Source organism: Hordeum vulgare, chromosome 6H (genome assembly GCF_904849725.1).
Source record: "Hordeum vulgare subsp. vulgare chromosome 6H, MorexV3_pseudomolecules_assembly, whole genome shotgun sequence".
Classification (NCBI taxonomy): Eukaryota; Viridiplantae; Streptophyta; class Magnoliopsida; order Poales; family Poaceae; genus Hordeum; species Hordeum vulgare.
The window spans coordinates 20108575-20119136 of NC_058523.1; the positions used below are offsets into that span (position 1 = coordinate 20108575).

Genomic DNA, 10562 nt, shown 5'->3' on the forward strand with positions numbered 1-10562 from the left:
GAAGCCGCCTTCATCATTTATGTCGCTAAAGCGAGGAAGACGATTCTAGTAGACTCACTTTTTCAGTCAACATTCGAAACTTTCCGACGTACAAATCCTATAGACGAAGTCGGTCAACATTCGTGCAACGTGAGGTGACTCCGACGATTCCGTAAAACCCTAAACCGACGATTCCGACGATTCCGTAAAACCCTAAACCGACGATTCCGACGATTCCGTAAAACCCTAAACCGACAATTTCGTAAAACTTTTCGACGATTACAATTCCGTAAAACTTTCCTACGATTCTGACGATTCCATAACTGCGGGGAAAGTTTCCGACGATTCCGTAAAACTTTCTGACGATTCCGTAAAACTTTGCGACGATTACGACTCCGACGATTCCGTAAAACTTTTCCGTAAAATTTCCGGTTCCGTAAAACTTTTCCGTAAATAATTTTGCTAAGTTAAATTCTTGTTACTAGCAGGTGTTGAGCTATGGATCCCCAAGAACCACATGATCAGCACGCCGATCAGCTCGCGGGAATGGGTGAGGCGGAGAAGGAAAGATACATGTGCCAGATGATTTTTGAAGATGCAACGGCCTTATATCATGATGACGGCGGTGGGCATGCATTTAGCAATCAATTTTTGAACGACTCCGGTGACGGAGCTGAGAATATAGAAGATGTAGTAGATGCAGAAGTGCCCTCCGGAACAAACTCTGCCAATGTATATCTCAAGTCACTGTTGACGCAACAATTAATTTGTATTGCACTTACTAACGAATCATTATTTTCCCGTTTAGGTGCCCTCCGGAACACCTAGCGCAAGTACTGAGACAAAGTCGAAACGAGGCCCGGCCGCAAGGTTGAAAGATACTGCAAGGTACTCGATCGATAAAGCTGCTGCTGATGGCAAACCACTCGAACCCCCAGAAACTTATCGCAAATTTGTAAATCTGTGCGGAGTTGTTGTAAGAGACCTGGTCCCGATCAACTTAATAGAATGGAATAAGCCGAAGACCGGCGCCAACGTTGGAGCTACTTATGTCGATGACAGATTGAAAAGAGTGCTTTGCGACACGGTCTGGCTAAATTTTAGCGTAGCGAAAGATAAGAAGAAGAAAGTCGAGGAGTGGGCTTTGAAGAAGATGGCCACACAATTCCAGAGGTGGAAGAAAGACTTGTGGAAGAAATATAAGGACGAAGATCCAGTTTTCACTGGGCACCTAGTGAAGATAAGAGACGCTTGGCCTGATTTTAAGGCGTACAAGAAATCGGGTGTCTTTACATCCCGATCAGCCACAAATACGGAGAATACGAAGAAGAAGAAATATCACCATATTTTGGGGTCAGGTGGCTACATGACTGCCCTGCCTAGGTGGCGACGCTATGAAGATGCGCTTCTGAAAAGAAATATCATTCCACAGACACATGACTGGCCCGATAGGTCCAAGTTCTGGTTGTTCGCGCATGGGGCAACGTTGGACGCTGAGACTGGGATGATTTTTGCGGAGGGACCATGGTCGGAAAAAATAACACAAGTCGTATCAGATCTAGAGAAGGCAATAGAAGCTGTTCGAAAAGGAACTTTTGTTCCCGATAGAGAGAACGACGAGTTGACGAAGGCACTCGGGAACCCCGAAAAGTGGGGACGAACACGAGGCTTTGGAGCCACTACCCCGTGGAACCAAGGGTTTCCGGCGGACCTTGGCACTTACAGAAGCCGTGGTAGAAGCAAGAGGAAGGCGCTGGAACGGATAGCGACATTAGAAGAAAAGGTGGCGTTTCTCTTGAAGAAAGGGGGACACCCTGTACCTGACACTGAAGAGGAGGAAGAAGATCCTGCACCTGACGCTGATCAGCAGCAATTAGAAGACGATCCTGTAGCAGATGCCGTCCCATCTCAGCATAGAAGCAGCGTGGGTTCCACGCAGCTGCAGCTAGAAGACGGTCCTGCAGTCGAACCGTCGGCGCCTCACTACCCCGTGGATGATGTCACGGAGAAGACAAACTGTGAGATACATATGCCAATGGGGAACATATCCTTCATGGTGGCGTCAGGCTATGCTTTACCGAATCAACCTGGAGCAACCTACCATGGTGGTCAGATTCCAGCATCCCATGCTCGTGTCGGGTTGTCAACAATTACGCCGGGATGCCAGTCAATTGAGCTTGATATTCCTGGAGGTGAAGGCGAGAAGACACTCGGAGAAATGGAGCTTGGTATCATCTTGTGGAAGAAGAAACACATCGTGTTTCCTAACGCGGCGCCAAGGCCACCGACTCCTCCAGGTACAAATGCACCACCTCCAACAATTACTGAATGTTGCACCACATGTAAGCCTATTTTTAATAGTTTTTTCACTTTCGTACAGAGAATGCACGACCTCCAAGTCCACCCCCCAATGCACCTCCAAGTCCACCCCCAACGCACCTCCAAGTCCACCCCACAACGAAGATAGGGAGCCCGAGGCCGAGAGTCCATCGCCCGTGCACTCCAGTGAGCCGACGGATGCGCCCACTACGGGTACGGCAAAGCGGAAGCTACAGTTCAGAAGAAACAGGACTCCTACCAAGAAGAGAGAAAGGAAACCCAATAAAGTCAAGACTCCCCCGAAGTTACCAGGCCTGATGACTCCGGAGGAACTAGACGAGGCCATGAAAGCCAAAAACAAAGCATGGTTCGCACGGTTTCCCCTGAAGCCCCCTCCAGACATCTGGAAGGAAACTCTGAAGAACGTACCAAAGTGGAAAATTGAGCGCACCATCGACAACTTATATTATCCTGTACCGCCGCCACCGCCGCCCCTTTCAGACTATGAACGGTTCATTGAAAAGATGCACACCGCACAGATGAAGCACGCGGAGCAGATGAAGCAGGCGGAGCAAACGAAATGCGGGAAACAAGTTCCCCAGCTCGGACAACAAGAAGCACAGTCAATTGCCCCGCTCAAGGTGTTATCTGACCAGGCTTCAGTGTCCGGTCCACGCATGGGCGACGTAGGTTACGCTATTGCTGATGTGGTATATAAATATAAGCCCGAGCACCCTCTGGTCGAAAATCCTAGTGCTCTAACAACCCAACTATGGGATTTACATGGTTGGTACTTGAAGGCCGCAAGGCAAAAGAGAGACTGTATCATGGCGGCAGTTCAGGATCAACATTACTTCGGAGAGTACGGTGTGGAGGTTGGGTTCGATGATTTTTTCCAGATGTACAATCAACGTGCCCTCGACAAAGCTATCGTCAGCTGCTACTGTTTGTAAGTGATTTATTTGTGTAATTTAATTATTTAGTTAAGCTCGCGTTCATTGCCCGTATAATTATCACTCACGAGACATTCTTTTTGTACGCTACTATGCAGAATGAAGATTCGTGAATGCAGGCTGGCAGGAATCTGGGACTTTGGGTTCATTGACCCGTATTCGTTTCATCAAGAGACAATAGAAAAGTTCAACAAGGATACACCGGATGATTTGCTAAGGTTTTTGAAGCGACAAAGTACCAAAAAAGAAATACTTTGGCCCTACGGATTCAAGTGAGTGTTACTGTCTTGTACACATTTAATTTTGCTTACCTGATGTTAAGTGTAATTGATGAGTATGCATGACTGCGTGTGTACACGTGCGCAGGTCCCACTTCATATTGTTCATCATTAGAATCGATCAAGGACAAGTTGAAGTCTGGGACCCGTTAACCTGGGACGCTGACAAATGGAAGAGCGCGCGTCAGATGCTTCAAAGGTATATATATATCGGCCTCTTTCGTTCATCGGCCTCTTTTTCGTTCATTTCCTGATACCAAGTAAGTAATAATTAACTCTTGTATTCATTTTTCTTTGTCGGCCAGGGTTTGGCAAATGTTCATCAAGGAAGAACCCGGTACATGGGCAGACAAGCTCCACTTTCAGATTAACAAAGTAAGTAGTACTACGTACCCTGGTTTCAATACCATTACCATTCTCTTGATTATTATTAATTTGACTGAATTATGTTCTCGTATATAAGGCGTCCCGCAACAACCACAGGGCACTGATTATTGTGGATACTACGTTTGCGAGTACATTCACAGGATTATCAATGAGAAATCCCGTACTTCCAGAAATCTAGAGGTACGTAACCGGATCTTCACAACTTTATTTATGTTGGCATCAATTATGTTAGTTTTGTTCATAACTTAATTGTTTTCATCTACTTCTTTTAAAGCTGCAACGAAAGCGGGCGATGCTAAGACCAATCCAACGTTGCAAGGCAGTTGCAGAGGAATTGGCAAGATTTCTCCTCACGCAAGTCATAGATGAAGGCGGAGAATTTTTCCATCCTATGAACCAATAGCCAGCTCCCTTCTCTATGCAAGTATACAGCTATAGGAAACGAATTTCAAATTATGTAATGATAATCGGTCCAGTACTTCGTGTTACATGTATATATGTACTTTTATTTGGTGCATCAACATTTAACCGCAAACACGGAATCGGAAACACTTAACCGCAAACACGGAATCGGTGTTTCCGGATACGTGTTTCCGATTCCGTGTTCGTAAAAAACGGAACACGGACACACGGAATCGGAAACACGGAATCGGAAAGACGTAAACGGAAATACGGAACCGGAAACACGTAAACGAAAACACTGAAAATACGGAACACGGAAACACCGAAATACGGAATCGGAAACCCTGAAAAGAAAAGGAAAAAAAAAGAAAAAAAAAGCATTAGGACCGGTTGGTATTACCAACCAGTTCTAAAGGTCCTCCGCCTGCGCGCACTCTTCGGCGCCCACGTGGAGGCCTTTAGCACCGCTTTGTAAGAGACCGGTGCTAAAGGGGGGGGGGCCTTTAGTCCCGGATACGTAGCACCGGATGTGTATCCGGGTCCAAAGGCCCTCACCAACCGGTTCTAATACCCCTTTCTCCACTAGTGCTGGTGTGGGGAAAAGTTTTGAAAGAATAGGCATGGCGTAGGACGAAGAATGGAAAGCGAATGAGTTTTTTTAGGCAAGGCAACGAATGAGTGGTTGCGGTATAGAGGATAAAGGTAACTGCAGCCCGGGCGAGTATTTTATTGAGCGATGGACCAGGGGCGGACCCAGACAAAATTTTGACTGGGGCGCATCATTTGACTGGGGCCACACCTTATATAAAATTGCTGATTTTGAAGCCTTTTCTTTTAAAATATGCACAACTACAAAAGAAATTCGAAATTTTGAGTGGGGGCCTAGGCCCCCACTCGGTTGTACTTGGGTTCGCCCCTGCGATGGACGGTGTGAGGTGGGCCCACTTGCGTGCTTTGACTGTTCAAATTCATTTCGGTAATGAGAAGAGGGGCACATTTGGGAGGCTCACGACCTAGTTAAAGCTTTTGTTACCCCTACTTTGGGGCGCCATGTGTGGCTGTTAGATTCCTCTGATTTTATTTATACTAGATAATTACCCCTGCGTTGCTATAGAAAAAAAAACTCGCAATGTCCCTAGCTAACTAAGCATGGCACAAGACTCCATAGGTCCACACCCTTTGTTTCAACATAACGGGGAAGCAATAATTTCACAAGGAGTAAATATGCAATACTATTAAGGTATAAGTTCTCAATTCAACTTGCATGCCACAGAGCCTGTAGTCTAATAATCGATTAATAATTCAATATTGCCAAAGATAGTTACAAAGAAGGGAAGACCACACACTAAAATACCAAATTTTAATAGACCGTGACAAGTAACTAATACATTTTCCATCATCATGTTCTTCCCGCAAGTATACATGCAAATCAGCAGTTACCACTCACAGGATGAAGCACAGAAAAGGGAGAGAAGCACATGTGATTAACACTAATGCTTAGGCGATTTGAAATTCTCTTGATGTTGTGGCCATACATGGTCCTGATGACCAGTGTTCCACTATCTTGCGAGGGGTGATCAACAGCACACAACACACGGCCTCTATCGGGATCTACCATTATGGGCACGTTAGTCCATCTACTCATGTTGCTCGAGAATGGGGAAAGGTGAGGTGAGAATCAGAAAACAGATCGAGAGAACAACCTTAAAGGGGTTCATGGTTTGATGGAAACTAGTGATAGAGGGCTCGCGGTGGGAGTCGGCTTTATCGGATGCACACGAAGGCATCGTCTCAGAGGAGTCGTGGGAAGAGGCCATGACGGCCAGCGATGAGGTAGTCGCGACTCTAACAAGGTGTTGTCTTCTCGGGAGCACACCAAGATCAATGGAGGCATCATGAAGTGGGTGTGGGGATGAGCCTCCACCTATTGCAGAGGAGAAGGAACTCCGGGGAAGGGAGGGAGGAGAGCAGTGGCGGATGCACTCATCGATGGCAGATCAGAGGCCATGGCAATGTGGTTGAAGAGCTCGGGGGCCCTCGCGAGGACCTTGACCAGGACAGTTGTATCTGCTCCGACGACGGTTGGAGAGGCGGCCCTAGTGATTGCATCCCAATGATTGCGTTTTGGATTGTTGGAAATAGGGAAGCAACAAAATTTATTTTCGTCATGGTTTTTTGGAAGACATGAACCGGACGAAATGTATAAGTGTCTGAAATAATAGAAAGTTGACGCAATTATTTTGGGACGGGATGAGTATAAGAGATGTATGGTAATGATGTTTTGAAGGGAGAAGAAAAGTTGAGAAAGAACCATTTTTCTCTCATGTAAAATAGTTTTCGTTTTGAAGCTCTTGAAGAAACAAAACATTTCCACGGTATAAGAGATGTACGGTAGTGACGGCTTGAAAGGAGAAAAAACATTTCCACTGTATAAGAGATGTACGATAGTGACGTCTTGGAGGGAGAAAAAAAAGACGTTGAGAGAGAAACATTTGTATTGTGACGCAGAAGGAAGATTCGACTCCGCTGCGCCTTATCCATTGGGCCACGGAGTCATAATAAACGCACTAAAACATTAATCTTATACCATTAGAAAATAGACTGAGTCATTGTGCGGATCAATTAGTGGATGCACATCTGTGTGATCATTTGATATATGATTCGATTCCGTAGGCGTGAGTATCGATCACGTACGGATCTAAAGAGTAGTTTTGTAAAAGCTATATGAATTGGACGTCATTGAAGTCTTGCCAAAGGGCACTGAAGAAAAACGTGTTTAGTAGTCTCGCTATGAGTTACCTACCATTTTTATTTAACCAAGTTATCCTTCGTAAGTATCACCCCTTTGTGAAAAAATCACATGAAAAACTTAATCTTAAGGGGTACTTTAATTTTCCCAATATATGGAGAAGTAGGTATTATTTCGGCATTGATAATGTCCAAGTACATTGATTTTACTGAGAAACTACCATTTGTAGTCAATCTCCAATGAATCGTGTAAGGTTGGTCCGACGAGTGAACTTCCATCAAACGGCGGACTAAATGAAACCACGCATTCCAACGTTCTCCTATTAGGGATCTCTTAAATTAAATAATAAGCGGAACCGTTTTCGTAATTTCAGTATAAATATAGAAATATTAGATCAAGACCGGGTGTGAACCATATATCGCAATCATTTTCTTGTCTCAACCTAATTACATATAAAATAGATATCCAAGTTTATCATAGTACAGACCATGGACCATATATTGCAATCATTTGCTTGCCTCAACCTAATTACATATAAAGGTTAAATCAATCACTTTGATGAACTTTAGGAATAGCAGTTACATGCTTTTGGAAATATATATTTTTCATATTTTTTTTTTAATTTTTTTAGCAATCTGCCCCCATCATCTTGCTTTCTTTGGAAACTTTGATATGGTTTACGAAGATGAGCCAAAACTGCATGTGTTAGCTTATGTTTAAGGAAAATATCAGGACTCGAGTTATTGCAACCGAACAAATAATTGTGAGTTGCTGAACCTCACATAACCACACAAAATCTTCTTCTCAAATTATGTTTCAACCATAGAGTTACTGCGTATAATATGTACTGTTGTTAAGGAAATCTAGTGTATAAACGAGAAAACTATTAACTCCCAGATGTCCACCATTGATATACTGAAATGTGTGATGATGCCCCCGAGTGCCCTCCGGTGCGCTGAGTTTGGCCTGGGAGTGCCGATTCTAATTTTGGTCAAATCCGGAAAAAAAAAGTGAGGCGTTGGGGGCGAGTGGGACTTTTTTCGTCTGCCGGAGCCGAAAAAGTGCTCCCAGGGGCGTCTTGGGGGGACGGCTGGAGATGCTCTAAGTTGCTGCCCACCACTCATAAGACAATAGCAATGGCGGGCGAATTTTAGCTTCTGTCACTGGTAATTTTTTAATTAAAAATGACGGATACCAAAATGTGTCCGTCACTAATATGGATTCACCTATAAACCTTTTCCGGTAGTGTGACCATCATATTCACAATGTTATGGTACCTATATATTCAACGCAAGTTGCAAGTGACATTCAGCATGGACCGTGGATAAATTATAGCTGCGATGAGGCTAAGAGCACAAGAATTTAATTGTACTTTCTGTTTTGGAGGTCGGGCATCAGATCGTGAAGCCCATTTGGTAGCCAAGCTTTTTCATTCAATAGATCAAGGGCGCCACATATGGTTAGATCAACCTCAAGATACTTTATGTATCCTAAAAATATGTAAACTTTGAGTTGTAAAGCTTAGCTCTTCTCAAAGAAAAATTATAATGCTAAAATTCATATAAAAATATTAACGTTAAGATTCAAAAAGAAAAAATGCTACTACTAAGATCCAGTATCTTGTTTCCGTACCAACAGGAGATTCAATTAGTAACAGTCATGCCTGGTCAGATCAATCTTTTGATTGTGTACCGACAGGAGCATCTGTACTCTGAGGTTACACTTGGTTCGCTGTAATGCCAGGTATGATGATCACACATATGCCTCCACTAATCCGCATGGTGACTCAGTCACTAGTGTCTAAAATGAGTATGTTTAACGTTTAATTGCATTCTCATTAGGACTCCGTGGCCCAATGGATAAGGCGCTGGTCTACGAAACCAGAGACTCTGGGTTCGATCCCCAGCGGAGTCGAGTGTTTGTCAACGTTTTGTTTCTTCTTTATTCAGGAGCTTATAAAAAATAAAAACTATTTTGGCTCAGAAGAAATAGTTCTCTTCTAACTTCCTAACAAAAACTATTTTCGGTCAGAAGAAATAGTTCTGTTCTAACTTTCTTTTTCTCCATTCAATACTGCATTCACATGGGTCTCTTATCTATCCCTTTTTATTGAGTATTTTTTTTTAATTTTTTTATTGGTTTCTTTGATTATTTGGTCCGTTGGAAAAAGGATTCTATCTGAGTTGGTACTAAATATTTTGTGTCCATCTGCAATAAAAGAACAAACCGTTTGTCCAGAATTTCGTACGTGGGCCGCATGCAAACTTTCATATTCGGGAGATTTACAAAGATGAGAGATTTACTCCAAACTTTCATATTCGGGAGCTTAAAAAACAAAACTATTCTGGGTCAGAAGAAATGGTTTTCTCTGAACTTATTTTTCCCCCTTCAATCATTATTGTACATCTCTCATCTATTCCATTTTATTGAGTAAATTATCTTTGATTTTTTTGTGATTGGTTTCTTCGATTATTTGGTCCATTCACCGTCCAAAAAGGCATTCTATCTGAGTTGGTACTAAACTAGAAGGGCAGTGCACGCTTTGCCGTGCCGCTTATGTTCTTGGGGTTGTATGTTCTATTTCTACGTGGTAAAAATTTTGAAGTTGTGAAAATTATTTACGTGTTAATCGGTATGACGTGTGGGGGAAACAATGGAGTGTCTGTTTTATCGGAGATGCTATTCCTATGGACAGACTTTACAGAATCATTATTATAAATGGATGTGTCAATTTATGGTCAGAGATTATGGAAAGAGTGGGCCGCATGCAAACTTTCATATTCGGGAGATTTACAAAGATGAGAGATTTACTCCAAACTTTCATATTCGGGAGCTTAAAAAATAAAACTATTTTGGGTCAGAAGAAATGGTTTTCTCTGAACTTATTTTCCCCCCTTCAATCATTATTGTACATCTCTCATCTATTCCATTTTATTGAGTAAATTATCTTTGATTTTTTTATTGGTTTCTTCGATTATTTGGTCCATTCACCGTCCAAAAAGGCATTCTATCTAAGTTGGTACTAAACTAGAAGGGCAGTGCACGCTTTGCCGTGCCGCTTATGTTCTTGGGGTTGTATGTTCTATATCTACGTGGTAATTTTTTTGAAGTTGTGAAAATTATTTACGTGTTAATCGGTATGACGTGTGGGAGAAACAATGGAGTGTCTGTTTTATCGGAGACGCTATTCCTATGGACAGACTTTATCGAATCATTATTACAAATGGATGTGTCAATTTATGGTCAGAGATTATGGAAAGAGTGGGCCGCATGCAAACTTTCATATTCGGGAGATTTACAAAGATGAGAGATTTACTCCAAACTTTCATATTCGGGAGCTTAAAAAATAAAACTATTTTGGGTCAGAAGAAATGGTTTTCTCTGAACTTATTTTCCCCCCTTCAATCATTATTGTACATCTCTCATCTATTCCATTTTATTGAGTAAATTATCTTTGATTTTTTTATTGGTTTCTTCGATTATTTGGTCCATTCA

General features: G+C 42.7%; 1 non-coding gene across 1 annotated transcript; it reads left to right on the top strand.

The window, feature by feature from the left end:
• Positions 1-8908: 8908 nt before the first annotated feature.
• On the top strand, positions 8909-8981 carry TRNAR-ACG. Its single transcript has one exon. It is a non-coding gene; the product is annotated as a tRNA-Arg (tRNA).
• Positions 8982-10562: the final 1581 nt, after the last annotated feature.